Here is a 21,220-nt window from a genome sequence, read left to right on the forward strand (position 1 = left end):
GTGCCTCCAAATGACTCAGAAACATTGCAAGTCACAGTTTTAAGCATTTTAAAATGCTCTGCAGTGAATCTTTTTTCAAATTTCCAGTTTGTCTTTCTTTTGGAATCTGCTGCTGAAATGGCTTATAAAATACTCACGTTTGTGCCATTTACAGGTGCCATTTTGACAATTACCACTGAAGTTGAGCTAAATTTGCCATTTCATTCTTGGTTCCAATGCCAAAAACTAGAGATTAGAGCATACAGAATGAAAGTTTCAAACTTTTGATTTTTGACCATTTTTGACAGGCGCGCGGCTTATCAAAAACGGCAAAATTGGGCCAAAATTCGTTTTCAAGGAAACAACAAGACAACACTTTTCCTGCATTTCACATACATCCTAAAGCACAGAAAATGGATCAGAACATGTCTAGCTCTTGAGGAAAGCCTAACCCTAACCCTAGCTTGGGCACTTCCAGACTACCGTACGTTGCGTAAACTTGCCCAAAAAGTTCCATGCTCAGGAAATTCCCCCAGTGCCTCCAAATGACTCAGAAACATTGCAAGTCACAGTTTTAAGCATTTTAAAATGCTCTGCAGTGAATCTTTTTTCAAATTTCCAGTTTGTCTTTCTTTTGGAATCTGCTGCTGAAATGGCTTATAAAGTACTCACGTTTGTGCCATTTACAGGTGCCATTTTGACAATTACCACTGAAGTTGAGCTAAATTTGCCATTTCATTCTTGGTTCCAATGCCAAAAACTAGAGATTAGAGCATACAGAATGAAAGTTTCAAACTTTTGATTTTTGACCATTTTTGACAGGCGCGCGGCTTATCAAAAACGGCAAAATTGGGCCAAAATTCGTTTTCAAGGAAACAACAAGACAACACTTTTCCTGCATTTCACATACATCCTAAAGCACAGCAAATGCATCAGAACATGTCTAGCTCTTGAGGAAAGCCTAACCCTAACTCTAGCTTGGGCACTTCCAGACTACCGTACGTTGCGTAAACTTGCCCAAAAAGTTCCATTCTCAGGAAATTCCCCCTGTGCCTCCAAATGACTCAGAAACATTGCAAGTCACAGTTTTAAGCATTTTAAAATGCTCTGCAGTGAATCTTTTTTCAAATTTCCAGTTTGTCTTTCTTTTGGAATCTGCTGCTGAAATGGCTTATAAAATACTCACGTTTGTGCCATTTACAGGTGCCATTTTGACAGTTACCACAGAAGTTGAGCTAAATTTGCCATTTCATTCTTGGTTCCAATGCCAAAAACTAGAGATTAGAGCATACAGAATGACAGTTTCAAACTTTTGATTTTTGACCATTTTTGACAGGCGCGCGGCTTATCAAAAACGGCAAAATTGGGCCAAAATTCGTTTTCAAGGAAACAACAAGACAACACTTTTCCTGCATTTCACATACATCCTAAAGCACAGCAAATGCATCAGAACATGTCTAGCTCTTGAGGAAAGCCTAACCCTAACCCTAGCTTGGGCACTTCCAGACTACCGTACGTTGCGTAAACTTGCCCAAAAAGTTCCATGCTCAGGAAATTCCCCCAGTGCCTCCAAATGACTCAGAAACATTGCAAGTCACAGTTTTAAGCATTTTAAAATGCTCTGCAGTGAATCTTTTTTCAAATTTCCAGTTTGTCTTTCTTTTGGAATATGCTGCTGAAATGGCTTATAAAATACTCACGTTTGTGCCATTTACAGGTGCCATTTTGACAATTACCACTGAAGTTGAGCTAAATTTGCCATTTCATTCTTGGTTCCAATGCCAAAAACTAGAGATTAGAGCATACAGAATGACAGTTTCAAACTTTTGATTTTTGACCATTTTTGACAGGCGCGCGGCTTATCAAAAACGGCAAAATTGGGCCAAAATTCGTTTTCAAGGAAACAACAAGACAACACTTTTCCTGCATTTCACATACATCCTAAAGCACAGCAAATGCATCAGAACATGTCTAGCTCTTGAGGAAAGCCTAACCCTAACCCTAGCTTGGGCACTTCCAGACTACCGTACGTTGCGTAAACTTGCCCAAAAAGTTCCATGCTCAGGAAATTCCCCCAGTGCCTCCAAATGACTCAGAAACATTGCAAGTCACAGTTTTAAGCATTTTAAAATGCTCTGCAGTGAATCTTTTTTCAAATTTCCAGTTTGTCTTTCTTTTGGAATCTGCTGCTGAAATGGCTTATAAAATACTCACGTTTGTGCCATTTACAGGTGCCATTTTGACAGTTACCACTGAAGTTGAGCTAAATTTGCCATTTCATTCTTGGTTCCAATGCCAAAAACTAGAGATTAGAGCATACAGAATGAAAGTTTCAAACTTTTGATTTTTGACCATTTTTGACAGGCGCGCGGCTTATCAAAAACGGCAAAATTGGGCCAAAATTCGTTTTCAAGGAAACAACAAGACAACACTTTTCCTGCATTTCACATACATCCTAAAGCACAGCAAATGCATCAGAACATGTCTAGCTCTTGAGGAAAGCCTAACCCTAACCCTAGCTTGGGCACTTCCAGACTACCGTACGTTGCGTAAACTTGCCCAAAAAGTTCCATGCTCAGGAAATTCCCCCAGTGCCTCCAAATGACTCAGAAACATTGCAAGTCACAGTTTTAAGCATTTTAAAATGCTCTGCAGTGAATCTTTTTTCAAATTTCCAGTTTGTCTTTCTTTTGGAATCTGCTGCTGAAATGGCTTATAAAATACTCACGTTTGTGCCATTTACAGGTGCCATTTTGACAATTACCACTGAAGTTGAGCTAAATTTGCCATTTCATTCTTGGTTCCAATGCCAAAAACTAGAGATTAGAGCATACAGAATGAAAGTTTCAAACTTTTGATTTTTGACCATTTTTGACAGGCGCGCGGCTTATCAAAAACGGCAAAATTGGGCCAAAATTCGTTTTCAAGGAAACAACAAGACAACACTTTTCCTGCATTTCACATACATCCTAAAGCACAGCAAATGCATCAGAACATGTCTAGCTCTTGAGGAAAGCCTAACCCTAACTCTAGCTTGGGCACTTCCAGACTACCGTACGTTGCGTAAACTTGCCCAAAAAGTTCCATTCTCAGGAAATTCCCCCTGTGCCTCCAAATGACTCAGAAACATTGCAAGTCACAGTTTTAAGCATTTTAAAATGCTCTGCAGTGAATCTTTTTTCAAATTTCCAGTTTGTCTTTCTTTTGGAATCTGCTGCTGAAATGGCTTATAAAATACTCACGTTTGTGCCATTTACAGGTGCCATTTTGACAGTTACCACTGAAGTTGAGCTAAATTTGCCATTTCATTCTTGGTTCCAATGCCAAAAACTAGAGATTAGAGCATACAGAATGACAGTTTCAAACTTTTGATTTTTGACCATTTTTGACAGGCGCGCGGCTTATCAAAAACGGCAAAATTGGGCCAAAATTCGTTTTCAAGGAAACAACAAGACAACACTTTTTCTGCATTTCACATACATCCTAAAGCACAGCAAATGCATCAGAACATGTCTAGCTCTTGAGGAAAGCCTAACCCTAACCCTAGCTTGGGCACTTCCAGACTACCGTACGTTGCGTAAACTTGCCCAAAAAGTTCCATGCTCAGGAAATTCCCCCAGTGCCTCCAAATGACTCAGAAACATTGCAAGTCACAGTTTTAAGCATTTTAAAATGCTCTGCAGTGAATCTTTTTTCAAATTTCCAGTTTGTCTTTCTTTTGGAATCTGCTGCTGAAATGGCTTATAAAATACTCACGTTTGTGCCATTTACAGGTGCCATTTTGACAATTACCACTGAAGTTGAGCTAAATTTGCCATTTCATTCTTGGTTCCAATGCCAAAAACTAGAGATTAGAGCATACAGAATGAAAGTTTCAAACTTTTGATTTTTGACCATTTTTGACAGGCGCGCGGCTTATCAAAAACGGCAAAATTGGGCCAAAATTCGTTTTCAAGGAAACAACAAGACAACACTTTTCCTGCATTTCACATACATCCTAAAGCACAGCAAATGCATCAGAACATGTCTAGCTCTTGAGGAAAGCCTAACCCTAACTCTAGCTTGGGCACTTCCAGACTACCGTACGTTGCGTAAACTTGCCCAAAAAGTTCCATGCTCAGGAAATTCCCCCTGTGCCTCCAAATGACTCAGAAACATTGCAAGTCACAGTTTTAAGCATTTTAAAATGCTCTGCAGTGAATCTTTTTTCAAATTTCCAGTTTGTCTTTCTTTTGGAATCTGCTGCTGAAATGGCTTATAAAATACTCACGTTTGTGCCATTTACAGGTGCCATTTTGACAATTACCACTGAAGTTGAGCTAAATTTGCCATTTCATTCTTGGTTCCAATGCCAAAAACTAGAGATTAGAGCATACAGAATGAAAGTTTCAAACTTTTGATTTTTGACCATTTTTGACAGGCGCGCGGCTTATCAAAAACGGCAAAATTGGGCCAAAATTCGTTTTCAAGGAAACAACAAGACAACACTTTTCCTGCATTTCACATACATCCTAAAGCACAGCAAATGCATCAGAACATGTCTAGCTCTTGAGGAAAGCCTAACCCTAACTCTAGCTTGGGCACTTCCAGACTACCGTACGTTGCGTAAACTTGCCCAAAAAGTTCCATGCTCAGGAAATTCCCCCTGTGCCTCCAAATGACTCAGAAACATTGCAAGTCACAGTTTTAAGCATTTTAAAATGCTCTGCAGTGAATCTTTTTTCAAATTTCCAGTTTGTCTTTCTTTTGGAATCTGCTGCTGAAATGGCTTATAAAATACTCACGTTTGTGCCATTTACAGGTGCCATTTTGACAGTTACCACTGAAGTTGAGCTAAATTTGCCATTTCATTCTTGGTTCCAATGCCAAAAACTAGAGATTAGAGCATACAGAATGAAAGTTTCAAACTTTTGATTTTTGACCATTTTTGACAGGCGCGCGGCTTATCAAAAACGGCAAAATTGGGCCAAAATTCGTTTTCAAGGAAACAACAAGACAACACTTTTCCTGCATTTCACATACATCCTAAAGCACAGCAAATGCATCAGAACATGTCTAGCTCTTGAGGAAAGCCTAACCCTAACTCTAGCTTGGGCACTTCCAGACTACCGTACGTTGCGTAAACTTGCCCAAAAAGTTCCATTCTCAGGAAATTCCCCCTGTGCCTCCAAATGACTCAGAAACATTGCAAGTCACAGTTTTAAGCATTTTAAAATGCTCTGCAGTGAATCTTTTTTCAAATTTCCAGTTTGTCTTTCTTTTGGAATCTGCTGCTGAAATAGCTTATAAAATACTCACGTTTGTGCCATTTACAGGTGCCATTTTGACAGTTACCACTGAAGTTGAGCTAAATTTGCCATTTCATTCTTGGTTCCAATGCCAAAAACTAGAGATTAGAGCATACAGAATGACAGTTTCAAACTTTTGATTTTTGACCATTTTTGACAGGCACGGCTTATCAAAAACGGCAAAATTGGGCCAAAATTCGTTTTCAAGGAAACAACAAGACAACACTTTTCCTGCATTTCACATACATCCTAAAGCACAGCAAATGCATCAGAACATGTCTAGCTCTTGAGGAAAGCCTAACCCTAACCCTAGCTTGGGCACTTCCAGACTACCGTACGTTGCGTAAACTTGCCCAAAAAGTTCCATGCTCAGGAAATTCCCCCAGTGCCTCCAAATGACTCAGAAACATTGCAAGTCACAGTTTTAAGAATTTTAAAATGCTCTGCAGTGAATCTTTTTTCAAATTTCCAGTTTGTCTTTCTTTTGGAATCTGCTGCTGAAATGGCTTATAAAATACTCACGTTTGTGCCATTTACAGGTGCCATTTTGACAATTACCACTGAAGTTGAGCTAAATTTGCCATTTCATTCTTGGTTCCAATGCCAAAAACTAGAGATTAGAGCATACAGAATGAAAGTTTCAAACTTTTGATTTTTGACCATTTTTGACAGGCGCGCGGCTTATCAAAAACGGCAAAATTGGGCCAAAATTCGTTTTCAAGGAAACAACAAGACAACACTTTTTCTGCATTTCACATACATCCTAAAGCACAGCAAATGCATCAGAACATGTCTAGCTCTTGAGGAAAGCCTAACCCTAACCCTAGCTTGGGCACTTCCAGACTACCGTACGTTGCGTAAACTTGCCCAAAAAGTTCCATGCTCAGGAAATTCCCCCAGTGCCTCCAAATGACTCAGAAACATTGCAAGTCACAGTTTTAAGCATTTTAAAATGCTCTGCAGTGAATCTTTTTTCAAATTTCCAGTTTGTCTTTCTTTTGGAATCTGCTGCTGAAATGGCTTATAAAATACTCACGTTTGTGCCATTTACAGGTGCCATTTTGACAGTTACCACTGAAGTTGAGCTAAATTTGCCATTTCATTCTTGGTTCCAATGCCAAAAACTAGAGATTAGAGCATACAGAATGACAGTTTCAAACTTTTGATTTTTGACCATTTTTGACAGGCGCGCGGCTTATCAAAAACGGCAAAATTGGGCCAAAATTCGTTTTCAAGGAAACAACAAGACAACACTTTTTCTGCATTTCACATACATCCTAAAGCACAGCAAATGCATCAGAACATGTCTAGCTCTTGAGGAAAGCCTAACCCTAACCCTAGCTTGGGCACTTCCAGACTACCGTACGTTGCGTAAACTTGCCCAAAAAGTTCCATGCTCAGGAAATTCCCCCAGTGCCTCCAAATGACTCAGAAACATTGCAAGTCACAGTTTTAAGCATTTTAAAATGCTCTGCAGTGAATCTTTTTTCAAATTTCCAGTTTGTCTTTCTTTTGGAATCTGCTGCTGAAATGGCTTATAAAATACTCACGTTTGTGCCATTTACAGGTGCCATTTTGACAGTTACCACTGAAGTTGAGCTAAATTTGCCATTTCATTCTTGGTTCCAATGCCAAAAACTAGAGATTAGAGCATACAGAATGAAAGTTTCAAACTTTTGATTTTTGACCATTTTTGACATGCGCGCGGCTTATCAAAAACGGCAAAATTGGGCCAAAATTCGTTTTCAAGGAAACAACAAGACAACACTTTTTCTGTATTTCACATACATCCTAAAGCACAGCAAATGGATCAGAACATGTCTAGCTCTTGAGGAAAGCCTAACCCTAACCCTAGCTTGGGCACTTCCAGACTACCGTACGTTGCGTAAACTTGCCCAAAAAGTTCCATGCTCAGGAAATTCCCCCAGTGCCTCCAAATGACTCAGAAACATTGCAAGTCACAGTTTTAAGCATTTTAAAATGCTCTGCAGTGAATCTTTTTTCAAATTTCCAGTTTGTCTTTCTTTTGGAATCTGCTGCTGAAATGGCTTATAAAATACTCACGTTTGTGCCATTTACAGGTGCCATTTTGACAGTTACCACTGAAGTTGAGCTAAATTTGCCATTTCATTCTTGGTTCCAATGCCAAAAACTAGAGATTAGAGCATACAGAATGAAAGTTTCAAACTTTTGATTTTTGACCATTTTTGACAGGCGCGCGGCTTATCAAAAACGGCAAAATTGGGCCAAAATTCGTTTTCAAGGAAACAACAAGACAACACTTTTCCTGCATTTCACATACATCCTAAAGCACAGCAAATGGATCAGAACATGTCTAGCTCTTGAGGAAAGCCTAACCCTAACCCTAGCTTGGGCACTTCCAGACTACCGTACGTTGCGTAAACTTGCCCAAAAAGTTCCATGCTCAGGAAATTCCCCCAGTGCCTCCAAATGACTCAGAAACATTGCAAGTCACAGTTTTAAGCATTTTAAAATGCTCTGCAGTGAATCTTTTTTCAAATTTCCAGTTTGTCTTTCTTTTGGAATCTGCTGCTGAAATGGCTTATAAAATACTCACGTTTGTGCCATTTACAGGTGCCATTTTGACAATTACCACTGAAGTTGAGCTAAATTTGCCATTTCATTCTTGGTTCCAATGCCAAAAACTAGAGATTAGAGCATACAGAATGAAAGTTTCAAACTTTTGATTTTTGACCATTTTTGACAGGCGCGCGGCTTATCAAAAACGGCAAAATTGGGCCAAAATTCATTTTCAAGGAAACAACAAGACAACACTTTTCCTGCATTTCACATACATCCTAAAGCACAGCAAATGCATCAGAACATGTCTAGCTCTTGAGGAAAGCCTAACCCTAACCCTAGCTTGGGCACTTCCAGACTACCGTACGTTGCGTAAACTTGCCCAAAAAGTTCCATGCTCAGGAAATTCCCCCAGTGCCTCCAAATGACTCAGAAACATTGCAAGTCACAGTTTTAAGCATTTTAAAATGCTCTGCAGTGAATCTTTTTTCAAATTTCCAGTTTGTCTTTCTTTTGGAATCTGCTGCTGAAATGGCTTATAGAATACTCACGTTTGTGCCATTTACAGGTGCCATTTTGACAATTACCACTGAAGTTGAGCTAAATTTGCCATTTCATTCTTGGTTCCAATGCCAAAAACTAGAGATTAGAGCATACAGAATGAAAGTTTCAAACTTTTGATTTTTGACCATTTTTGACAGGCGCGCGGCTTATCAAAAACGGCAAAATTGGGCCAAAATTCGTTTTCAAGGAAACAACAAGACAACACTTTTCCTGCATTTCACATACATCCTAAAGCACAGCAAATGCATCAGAACATGTCTAGCTCTTGAGGAAAGCCTAACCCTAACCCTAGCTTGGGCACTTCCAGACTACCGTACGTTGCGTAAACTTGCCCAAAAAGTTCCATGCTCAGGAAATTCCCCCAGTGCCTCCAAATGACTCAGAAACATTGCAAGTCACAGTTTTAAGCATTTTAAAATGCTCTGCAGTGAATCTTTTTTCAAATTTCCAGTTTGTCTTTCTTTTGGAATCTGCTGCTGAAATGGCTTATAAAATACTCACGTTTGTGCCATTTACAGGTGCCATTTTGACAATTACCACTGAAGTTGAGCTAAATTTGCCATTTCATTCTTGGTTCCAATGCCAAAAACTAGAGATTAGAGCATACAGAATGAAAGTTTCAAACTTTTGATTTTTGACCATTTTTGACAGGTGCGCTATCAAAAACGGCAAAATTGGGCCAAAATTCGTTTTCAAGGAAACAACAAGACAACACTTTTCCTGCATTTCACATACATCCTAAAGCACAGCAAATGCATCAGAACATGTCTAGCTCTTGAGGAAAGCCTAACCCTAACCCTAGCTTGGGCACTTCCAGACTACCGTACGTTGCGTAAACTTGCCCAAAAAGTTCCATGCTCAGGAAATTCCCCCAGTGCCTCCAAATGACTCAGAAACATTGCAAGTCACAGTTTTAAGCATTTTAAAATGCTCTGCAGTGAATCTTTTTTCAAATTTCCAGTTTGTCTTTCTTTTGGAATCTGCTGCTGAAATGGCTTATAAAATACTCACGTTTGTGCCATTTACAGGTGCCATTTTGACAATTACCACTGAAGTTGAGCTAAATTTGCCATTTCACTCTTGGTTCCAATGCCAAAAACTAGAGATTAGAGCATACAGAATGAAAGTTTCAAACTTTTGATTTTTGACCATTTTTGACAGGCGCGCGGCGCGGCTTATCAAAAACGGCAAAATTGGGCCAAAATTCGTTTTCAAGGAAACAACAAGACAACACTTTTCCTGCATTTCACATACATCCTAAAGCACAGCAAATGCATCAGAACATGTCTAGCTCTTGAGGAAAGCCTAACCCTAACCCTAGCTTGGGCACTTCCAGACTACCGTACGTTGCGTAAACTTGCCCAAAAAGTTCCATGCTCAGGAAATTCCCCCAGTGCCTCCAAATGACTCAGAAACATTGCAAGTCACAGTTTTAAGCATTTTAAAATGCTCTGCAGTGAATCTTTTTTCAAATTTCCAGTTTGTCTTTCTTTTGGAATCTGCTGCTGAAATGGCTTATAAAATACTCACGTTTGTGCCATTTACAGGTGCCATTTTGACAATTACCACTGAAGTTGAGCTAAATTTGCCATTTCATTCTTGGTTCCAATGCCAAAAACTAGAGATTAGAGCATACAGAATGAAAGTTTCAAACTTTTGAATTTTGACCATTTTTGACAGGAGCGCGGCTTATCAAAAACGGCAAAATTGGGCCAAAATTCGTTTTCAAGGAAACAACAAGACAACACTTTTTCTGCATTTCACATACATCCTAAAGCACAGCAAATGCATCAGAACATGTCTAGCTCTTGAGGAAAGCCTAACCCTAACCCTAGCTTGGGCACTTCCAGACTACCGTACGTTGCGTAAACTTGCCCAAAAAGTTCCATGCTCAGGAAATTCCCCCAGTGCCTCCAAATGACTCAGAAACATTGCAAGTCACAGTTTTAAGCATTTTAAAATGCTCTGCAGTGAATCTTTTTTCAAATTTCCAGTTTGTCTTTCTTTTGGAATCTGCTGCTGAAATGGCTTATAAAATACTCACGTTTGTGCCATTTACAGGTGCCATTTTGACAATTACCACTGAAGTTGAGCTAAATTTGCCATTTCATTCTTGGTTCCAATGCCAAAAACTAGAGATTAGAGCATACAGAATGAAAGTTTCAAACTTTTGATTTTTGACCATTTTTGACAGGCGCGCTTATCAAAAACGGCAAAATTGGGCCAAAATTCGTTTTCAAGGAAACAACAAGACAACACTTTTCCTGCATTTCACATACATCCTAAAGCACAGCAAATGCATCAGAACATGTCTAGCTCTTGAGGAAAGCCTAACCCTAACCCTAGCTTGGGCACTTCCAGACTACCGTACGTTGCGTAAACTTGCCCAAAAAGTTCCATGCTCAGGAAATTCCCCCAGTGCCTCCAAATGACTCAGAAACATTGCAAGTCACAGTTTTAAGCATTTTAAAATGCTCTGCAGTGAATCTTTTTTCAAATTTCCAGTTTGTCTTTCTTTTGGAATCTGCTGCTGAAATGGCTTATAAAATACTCACGTTTGTGCCATTTACAGGTGCCATTTTGACAATTACCACTGAAGTTGAGCTAAATTTGCCATTTCATTCTTGGTTCCAATGCCAGAAACTAGAGATTAGAGCATACAGAATGAAAGTTTCAAACTTTTGATTTTTGACCATTTTTGACAGGCGCGCGGCTTATCAAAAACGGCAAAATTGGGCCAAAATTCGTTTTCAAGGAAACAACAAGACAACACTTTTCCTGCATTTCACATACATCCTAAAGCACAGCAAATGCATCAGAACATGTCTAGCTCTTGAGGAAAGCCTAACCCTAACCCTAGCTTGGGCACTTCCAGACTACCGTACGTTGCGTAAACTTGCCCAAAAAGTTCCATGCTCAGGAAATTCCCCCAGTGCCTCCAAATGACTCAGAAACATTGCAAGTCACAGTTTTAAGCATTTTAAAATGCTCTGCAGTGAATCTTTTTTCAAATTTCCAGTTTGTCTTTCTTTTGGAATCTGCTGCTGAAATGGCTTATAAAATACTCACGTTTGTGCCATTTACAGGTGCCATTTTGACAATTACCACTGAAGTTGAGCTAAATTTGCCATTTCATTCTTGGTTCCAATGCCAAAAACTAGAGATTAGAGCATACAGAATGAAAGTTTCAAACTTTTGATTTTTGACCATTTTTGACAGGCGCGCGGCTTATCAAAAACGGCAAAATTGGGCCAAAATTCGTTTTCAAGGAAACAACAAGACAACACTTTTCCTGCATTTCACATACATCCTAAAGCACAGCAAATGCATCAGAACATGTCTAGCTCTTGAGGAAAGCCTAACCCTAACCCTAGCTTGGGCACTTCCAGACTACCGTACGTTGCGTAAACTTGCCCAAAAAGTTCCATGCTCAGGAAATTCCCCCAGTGCCTCCAAATGACTCAGAAACATTGCAAGTCACAGTTTTAAGCATTTTAAAATGCTCTGCAGTGAATCTTTTTTCAAATTTCCAGTTTGTCTTTCTTTTGGAATCTGCTGCTGAAATGGCTTATAAAATACTCACGTTTGTGCCATTTACAGGTGCCATTTTGACAATTACCACTGAAGTTGAGCTAAATTTGCCATTTCATTCTTGGTTCCAATGCCAAAAACTAGAGATTAGAGCATACAGAATGAAAGTTTCAAACTTTTGATTTTTGACCATTTTTGACAGGCGCGCGGCTTATCAAAAACGGCAAAATTGGGCCAAAATTCGTTTTCAAGGAAACAACAAGACAACACTTTTCCTGCATTTCACATACATCCTAAAGCACAGCAAATGCATCAGAACATGTCTAGCTCTTGAGGAAAGCCTAACCCTAACCCTAGCTTGGGCACTTCCAGACTACCGTACGTTGCGTAAACTTGCCCAAAAAGTTCCATGCTCAGGAAATTCCCCCAGTGCCTCCAAATGACTCAGAAACATTGCAAGTCACAGTTTTAAGCATTTTAAAATGCTCTGCAGTGAATCTTTTTTCAAATTTCCAGTTTGTCTTTCTTTTGGAATCTGCTGCTGAAATGGCTTATAAAATACTCACGTTTGTGCCATTTACAGGTGCCATTTTGACAATTACCACTGAAGTTGAGCTAAATTTGCCATTTCATTCTTGGTTCCAATGCCAAAAACTAGAGATTAGAGCATACAGAATGAAAGTTTCAAACTTTTGATTTTTGACCATTTTTGACAGGCGCGCGGCTTATCAAAAACGGCAAAATTGGGCCAAAATTCGTTTTCAAGGAAACAACAAGACAACACTTTTCCTGCATTTCACATACATCCTAAAGCACAGCAAATGCATCAGAACATGTCTAGCTCTTGAGGAAAGCCTAACCCTAACCCTAGCTTGGGCACTTCCAGACTACCGTACGTTGCGTAAACTTGCCCAAAAAGTTCCATGCTCAGGAAATTCCCCCAGTGCCTCCAAATGACTCAGAAACATTGCAAGTCACAGTTTTAAGCATTTTAAAATGCTCCGCAGTGAATCTTTTTTCAAATTTCCAGTTTGTCTTTCTTTTGGAATCTGCTGCTGAAATGGCTTATAAAATACTCACGTTTGTGCCATTTACAGGTGCCATTTTGACAATTACCACTGAAGTTGAGCTAAATTTGCCATTTCATTCTTGGTTCCAATGCCAAAAACTAGAGATTAGAGCATACAGAATGAAAGTTTCAAACTTTTGATTTTTGACCATTTTTGACAGGCGCGCGGCTTATCAAAAACGGCAAAATTGGGCCAAAATTCGTTTTCAAGAAAACAACAAGACAACACTTTTCCTGCATTTCACATACATCCTAAAGCACAGCAAATGCATCAGAACATGTCTAGCTCTTGAGGAAAGCCTAACCCTAACCCTAGCTTGGGCACTTCCAGACTACCGTACGTTGCGTAAACTTGCCCAAAAAGTTCCATGCTCAGGAAATTCCCCCAGTGCCTCCAAATGACTCAGAAACATTGCAAGTCACAGTTTTAAGCATTTTAAAATGCTCTGCAGTGAATCTTTTTTCAAATTTCCAGTTTGTCTTTCTTTTGGAATCTGCTGCTGAAATGGCTTATAAAATACTCACGTTTGTGCCATTTACAGGTGCCATTTTGACAATTACCACTGAAGTTGAGCTAAATTTGCCATTTCATTCTTGGTTCCAATGCCAAAAACTAGAGATTAGAGCATACAGAATGAAAGTTTCAAACTTTTGATTTTTGACCATTTTTGACAGGTGCGCTATCAAAAACGGCAAAATTGGGCCAAAATTCGTTTTCAAGGAAACAACAAGACAACACTTTTCCTGCATTTCACATACATCCTAAAGCACAGCAAATGCATCAGAACATGTCTAGCTCTTGAGGAAAGCCTAACCCTAACCCTAGCTTGGGCACTTCCAGACTACCGTACGTTGCGTAAACTTGCCCAAAAAGTTCCATGCTCAGGAAATTCCCCCAGTGCCTCCAAATGACTCAGAAACATTGCAAGTCACAGTTTTAAGCATTTTAAAATGCTCTGCAGTGAATCTTTTTTCAAATTTCCAGTTTGTCTTTCTTTTGGAATCTGCTGCTGAAATGGCTTATAAAATACTCACGTTTGTGCCATTTACAGGTGCCATTTTGACAATTACCACTGAAGTTGAGCTAAATTTGCCATTTCATTCTTGGTTCCAATGCCAAAAACTAGAGATTAGAGCATACAGAATGAAAGTTTCAAACTTTTGATTTTTGACCATTTTTGACAGGAGCGCGGCTTATCAAAAACGGCAAAATTGGGCCAAAATTCGTTTTCAAGGAAACAACAAGACAACACTTTTTCTGCATTTCACATACATCCTAAAGCACAGCAAATGCATCAGAACATGTCTAGCTCTTGAGGAAAGCCTAACCCTAACCCTAGCTTGGGCACTTCCAGACTACCGTACGTTGCGTAAACTTGCCCAAAAAGTTCCATGCTCAGGAAATTCCCCCAGTGCCTCCAAATGACTCAGAAACATTGCAAGTCACAGTTTTAAGCATTTTAAAATGCTCTGCAGTGAATCTTTTTTCAAATTTCCAGTTTGTCTTTCTTTTGGAATCTGCTGCTGAAATGGCTTATAAAATACTCACGTTTGTGCCATTTACAGGTGCCATTTTGACAATTACCACTGAAGTTGAGCTAAATTTGCCATTTCATTCTTGGTTCCAATGCCAAAAACTAGAGATTAGAGCATACAGAATGAAAGTTTCAAACTTTTGATTTTTGACCATTTTTGACAGGTGCGCTATCAAAAACGGCAAAATTGGGCCAAAATTCGTTTTCAAGGAAACAACAAGACAACACTTTTCCTGCATTTCACATACATCCTAAAGCACAGCAAATGCATCAGAACATGTCTAGCTCTTGAGGAAAGCCTAACCCTAACCCTAGCTTGGGCACTTCCAGACTACCGTACGTTGCGTAAACTTGCCCAAAAAGTTCCATGCTCAGGAAATTCCCCCAGTGCCTCCAAATGACTCAGAAACATTGCAAGTCACAGTTTTAAGCATTTTAAAATGCTCTGCAGTGAATCTTTTTTCAAATTTCCAGTTTGTCTTTCTTTTGGAATCTGCTGCTGAAATGGCTTATAAAATACTCACGTTTGTGCCATTTACAGGTGCCATTTTGACAATTACCACTGAAGTTGAGCTAAATTTGCCATTTCATTCTTGGTTCCAATGCCAAAAACTAGAGATTAGAGCATACAGAATGAAAGTTTCAAACTTTTGATTTTTGACCATTTTTGACAGGTGCGCTATCAAAAACGGCAAAATTGGGCCAAAATTCGTTTTCAAGGAAACAACAAGACAACACTTTTCCTGCATTTCACATACATCCTAAAGCACAGCAAATGCATCAGAACATGTCTAGCTCTTGAGGAAAGCCTAACCCTAACCCTAGCTTGGGCACTTCCAGACTACCGTACGTTGCGTAAACTTGCCCAAAAAGTTCCATGCTCAGGAAATTCCCCCAGTGCCTCCAAATGACTCAGAAACATTGCAAGTCACAGTTTTAAGCATTTTAAAATGCTCTGCAGTGAATCTTTTTTCAAATTTCCAGTTTGTCTTTCTTTTGGAATCTGCTGCTGAAATGGCTTATAAAATACTCACGTTTGTGCCATTTACAGGTGCCATTTTGACAATTACCACTGAAGTTGAGCTAAATTTGCCATTTCATTCTTGGTTCCAATGCCAAAAACTAGAGATTAGAGCATACAGAATGAAAGTTTCAAACTTTTGATTTTTGACCATTTTTGACAGGTGCGCTATCAAAAACGGCAAAATTGGGCCAAAATTCGTTTTCAAGGAAACAACAAGACAACACTTTTCCTGCATTTCACATACATCCTAAAGCACAGCAAATGCATCAGAACATGTCTAGCTCTTGAGGAAAGCCTAACCCTAACCCTAGCTTGGGCACTTCCAGACTACCGTACGTTGCGTAAACTTGCCCAAAAAGTTCCATGCTCAGGAAATTCCCCCAGTGCCTCCAAATGACTCAGAAACATTGCAAGTCACAGTTTTAAGCATTTTAAAATGCTCTGCAGTGAATCTTTTTTCAAATTTCCAGTTTGTCTTTCTTTTGGAATCTGCTGCTGAAATGGCTTATAAAATACTCACGTTTGTGCCATTTACAGGTGCCATTTTGACAATTACCACTGAAGTTGAGCTAAATTTGCCATTTCATTCTTGGTTCCAATGCCAAAAACTAGAGATTAGAGCATACAGAATGAAAGTTTCAAACTTTTGATTTTTGACCATTTTTGACAGGCGCGCGGCTTATCAAAAACGGCAAAATTGGGCCAAAATTCGTTTTCAAGGAAACAACAAGACAACACTTTTCCTGCATTTCACATACATCCTAAAGCACAGAAAATGGATCAGAACATGTCTAGCTCTTGAGCAAAGCCTAACCCTAACCCTAGCTTGGGCACTTCCAGACTACCGTACGTTGCGTAAACTTGCCCAAAAAGTTCCATGCTCAGGAAATTCCCCCAGTGCCTCCAAATGACTCAGAAACATTGCAAGTCACAGTTTTAAGCATTTTAAAATGCTCTGCAGTGAATCTTTTTTCAAATTTCCAGTTTGTCTTTCTTTTGGAATCTGCTGCTGAAATGGCTTATAAAATACTCACGTTTGTGCCATTTACAGGTGCCATTTTGACAATTACCACTGAAGTTGAGCTAAATTTGCCATTTCATTCTTGGTTCCAATGCCAAAAACTAGAGATTAGAGCATACAGAATGAAAGTTTCAAACTTTTGATTTTTGACCATTTTTGACAGGCGCGCGGCTTATCAAAAACGGCAAAATTGGGCCAAAATTCGTTTTCAAGGAAACAACAAGACAACACTTTTCCTGCATTTCACATACATCCTAAAGCACAGCAAATGCATCAGAACATGTCTAGCTCTTGAGGAAAGCCTAACCCTAACCCTAGCTTGGGCACTTCCAGACTACCGTACGTTGCGTAAACTTGCCCAAAAAGTTCCATGCTCAGGAAATTCCCCCAGTGCCTCCAAATGACTCAGAAACATTGCAAGTCACAGTTTTAAGCATTTTAAAATGCTCTGCAGTGAATCTTTTTTCAAATTTCCAGTTTGTCTTTCTTTTGGAATCTGCTGCTGAAATGGCTTATAAAATACTCACGTTTGTGCCATTTACAGGTGCCATTTTGACAATTACCACTGAAGTTGAGCTAAATTTGCCATTTCATTCTTGGTTCCAATGCCAAAAACTAGAGATTAGAGCATACAGAATGAAAGTTTCAAACTTTTGATTTTTGACCATTTTTGACAGGCGCGCGGCTTATCAAAAACGGCAAAATTGGGCCAAAATTCGTTTTCAAGGAAACAACAAGACAACACTTTTCCTGCATTTCACATACATCCTAAAGCACAGCAAATGCATCAGAACATGTCTAGCTCTTGAGGAAAGCCTAACCCTAACCCTAGCTTGGGCACTTCCAGACTACCGTACGTTGCGTAAACTTGCCCAAAAAGTTCCATGCTCAGGAAATTCCCCCAGTGCCTCCAAATGACTCAGAAACATTGCAAGTCACAGTTTTAAGCATTTTAAAATGCTCTGCAGTGAATCTTTTTTCAAATTTCCAGTTTGTCTTTCTTTTGGAATCTGCTGCTGAAATGGCTTATAAAATACTCACGTTTGTGCCATTTACAGGTGCCATTTTGACAATTACCACTGAAGTTGAGCTAAATTTGCCATTTCATTCTTGGTTCCAATGCCAAAAACTAGAGATTAGAGCATACAGAATGAAAGTTTCAAACTTTTGATTTTTGACCATTTTTGACAGGCGCGCGGCTTATCAAAAACGGCAAAATTGGGCCAAAATTCGTTTTCAAGGAAACAACAAGACAACACTTTTCCTGCATTTCACATACATCCTAAAGCACAGCAAATGCATCAGAACATGTCTAGCTCTTGAGGAAAGCCTAACCCTAACCCTAGCTTGGGCACTTCCAGACTACCGTACGTTGCGTAAACTTGCCCAAAAAGTTCCATGCTCAGGAAATTCCCCCAGTGCCTCCAAATGACTCAGAAACATTGCAAGTCACAGTTTTAAGCATTTTAAAATGCTCTGCAGTGAATCTTTTTTCAAATTTCCAGTTTGTCTTTCTTTTGGAATCTGCTGCTGAAATGGCTTATAAAATACTCACGTTTGTGCCATTTACAGGTGCCATTTTGACAATTACCACTGAAGTTGAGCTAAATTTGCCATTTCACTCTTGGTTCCAATGCCAAAAACTAGAGATTAGAGCATACAGAATGAAAGTTTCAAACTTTTGATTTTTGACCATTTTTGACAGGCGCGCGGCGCGGCTTATCAAAAACGGCAAAATTGGGCCAAAATTCGTTTTCAAGGAAACAACAAGACAACACTTTTCCTGCATTTCACATACATCCTAAAGCACAGCAAATGCATCAGAACATGTCTAGCTCTTGAGGAAAGCCTAACCCTAACCCTAGCTTGGGCACTTCCAGACTACCGTACGTTGCGTAAACTTGCCCAAAAAGTTCCATGCTCAGGAAATTCCCCCAGTGCCTCCAAATGACTCAGAAACATTGCAAGTCACAGTTTTAAGCATTTTAAAATGCTCTGCAGTGAATCTTTTTTCAAATTTCCAGTTTGTCTTTCTTTTGGAATCTGCTGCTGAAATGGCTTATAAAATACTCACGTTTGTGCCATTTACAGGTGCCATTTTGACAATTACCACTGAAGTTGAGCTAAATTTGCCATTTCATTCTTGGTTCCAATGCCAAAAACTAGAGATTAGAGCATACAGAATGAAAGTTTCAAACTTTTGATTTTTGACCATTTTTGACAGGCGCGCGGCTTATCAAAAACGGCAAAATTGGGCCAAAATTCGTTTTCAAGAAAACAACAAGACAACACTTTTCCTGCATTTCACATACATCCTAAAGCACAGCAAATGCATCAGAACATGTCTAGCTCTTGAGGAAAGCCTAACCCTAACCCTAGCTTGGGCACTTCCAGACTACCGTACGTTGCGTAAACTTGCCCAAAAAGTTCCATGCTCAGGAAATTCCCCCAGTGCCTCCAAATGACTCAGAAACATTGCAAGTCACAGTTTTAAGCATTTTAAAATGCTCTGCAGTGAATCTTTTTTCAAATTTCCAGTTTGTCTTTCTTTTGGAATCTGCTGCTGAAATGGCTTATAAAATACTCACGTTTGTGCCATTTACAGGTGCCATTTTGACAATTACCACTGAAGTTGAGCTAAATTTGCCATTTCATTCTTGGTTCCAATGCCAAAAACTAGAGATTAGAGCATACAGAATGAAAGTTTCAAACTTTTGATTTTTGACCATTTTTGACAGGTGCGCTATCAAAAACGGCAAAATTGGGCCAAAATTCGTTTTCAAGGAAACAACAAGACAACACTTTTCCTGCATTTCACATACATCCTAAAGCACAGCAAATGCATCAGAACATGTCTAGCTCTTGAGGAAAGCCTAACCCTAACCCTAGCTTGGGCACTTCCAGACTACCGTACGTTGCGTAAACTTGCCCAAAAAGTTCCATGCTCAGGAAATTCCCCCAGTGCCTCCAAATGACTCAGAAACATTGCAAGTCACAGTTTTAAGCATTTTAAAATGCTCTGCAGTGAATCTTTTTTCAAATTTCCAGTTTGTCTTTCTTTTGGAATCTGCTGCTGAAATGGCTTATAAAATACTCACGTTTGTGCCATTTACAGGTGCCATTTTGACAATTACCACTGAAGTTGAGCTAAATTTGCCATTTCATTCTTGGTTCCAATGCCAAAAACTAGAGATTAGAGCATACAGAATGAAAGTTTCAAACTTTTGATTTTTGACCATTTTTGACAGGAGCGCGGCTTATCAAAAACGGCAAAATTGGGCCAAAATTCGTTTTCAAGGAAACAACAAGACAACACTTTTTCTGCATTTCACATACATCCTAAAGCACAGCAAATGCATCAGAACATGTCTAGCTCTTGAGGAAAGCCTAACCCTAACCCTAGCTTGGGCACTTCCAGACTACCGTACGTTGCGTAAACTTGCCCAAAAAGTTCCATGCTCAGGAAATTCCCCCAGTGCCTCCAAATGACTCAGAAACATTGCAAGTCACAGTTTTAAGCATTTTAAAATGCTCTGCAGTGAATCTTTTTTCAAATTTCCAGTTTGTCTTTCTTTTGGAATCTGCTGCTGAAATGGCTTATAAAATACTCACGTTTGTGCCATTTACAGGTGCCATTTTGACAATTACCACTGAAGTTGAGCTAAATTTGCCATTTCATTCTTGGTTCCAATGCCAAAAACTAGAGATTAGAGCATACAGAATGAAAGTTTCAAACTTTTGATTTTTGACCATTTTTGACAGGTGCGCTATCAAAAACGGCAAAATTGGGCCAAAATTCGTTTTCAAGGAAACAACAAGACAACACTTTTCCTGCATTTCACATACATCCTAAAGCACAGCAAATGCATCAGAACATGTCTAGCTCTTGAGGAAAGCCTAACCCTAACCCTAGCTTGGGCACTTCCAGACTACCGTACGTTGCGTAAACTTGCCCAAAAAGTTCCATGCTCAGGAAATTCCCCCAGTGCCTCCAAATGACTCAGAAACATTGCAAGTCACAGTTTTAAGCATTTTAAAATGCTCTGCAGTGAATCTTTTTTCAAATTTCCAGTTTGTCTTTCTTTTGGAATCTGCTGCTGAAATGGCTTATAAAATACTCACGTTTGTGCCATTTACAGGTGCCATTTTGACAATTACCACTGAAGTTGAGCTAAATTTGCCATTTCATTCTTGGTTCCAATGCCAAAAACTAGAGATTAGAGCATACAGAATGAAAGTTTCAAACTTTTGATTTTTGACCATTTTTGACAGGTGCGCTATCAAAAACGGCAAAATTGGGCCAAAATTCGTTTTCAAGGAAACAACAAGACAACACTTTTCCTGCATTTCACATACATCCTAAAGCACAGCAAATGCATCAGAACATGTCTAGCTCTTGAGGAAAGCCTAACCCTAACCCTAGCTTGGGCACTTCCAGACTACCGTACGTTGCGTAAACTTGCCCAAAAAGTTCCATGCTCAGGAAATTCCCCCAGTGCCTCCAAATGACTCAGAAACATTGCAAGTCACAGTTTTAAGCATTTTAAAATGCTCTGCAGTGAATCTTTTTTCAAATTTCCAGTTTGTCTTTCTTTTGGAATCTGCTGCTGAAATGGCTTATAAAATACTCACGTTTGTGCCATTTACAGGTGCCATTTTGACAATTAC

Source organism: Lepisosteus platostomus, chromosome 2 (assembly GCF_059453375.1).
Source record: "Lepisosteus platostomus isolate fLepPlt1 chromosome 2, fLepPlt1.hap1, whole genome shotgun sequence".
Classification (NCBI taxonomy): Eukaryota; Metazoa; Chordata; class Actinopteri; order Semionotiformes; family Lepisosteidae; genus Lepisosteus; species Lepisosteus platostomus.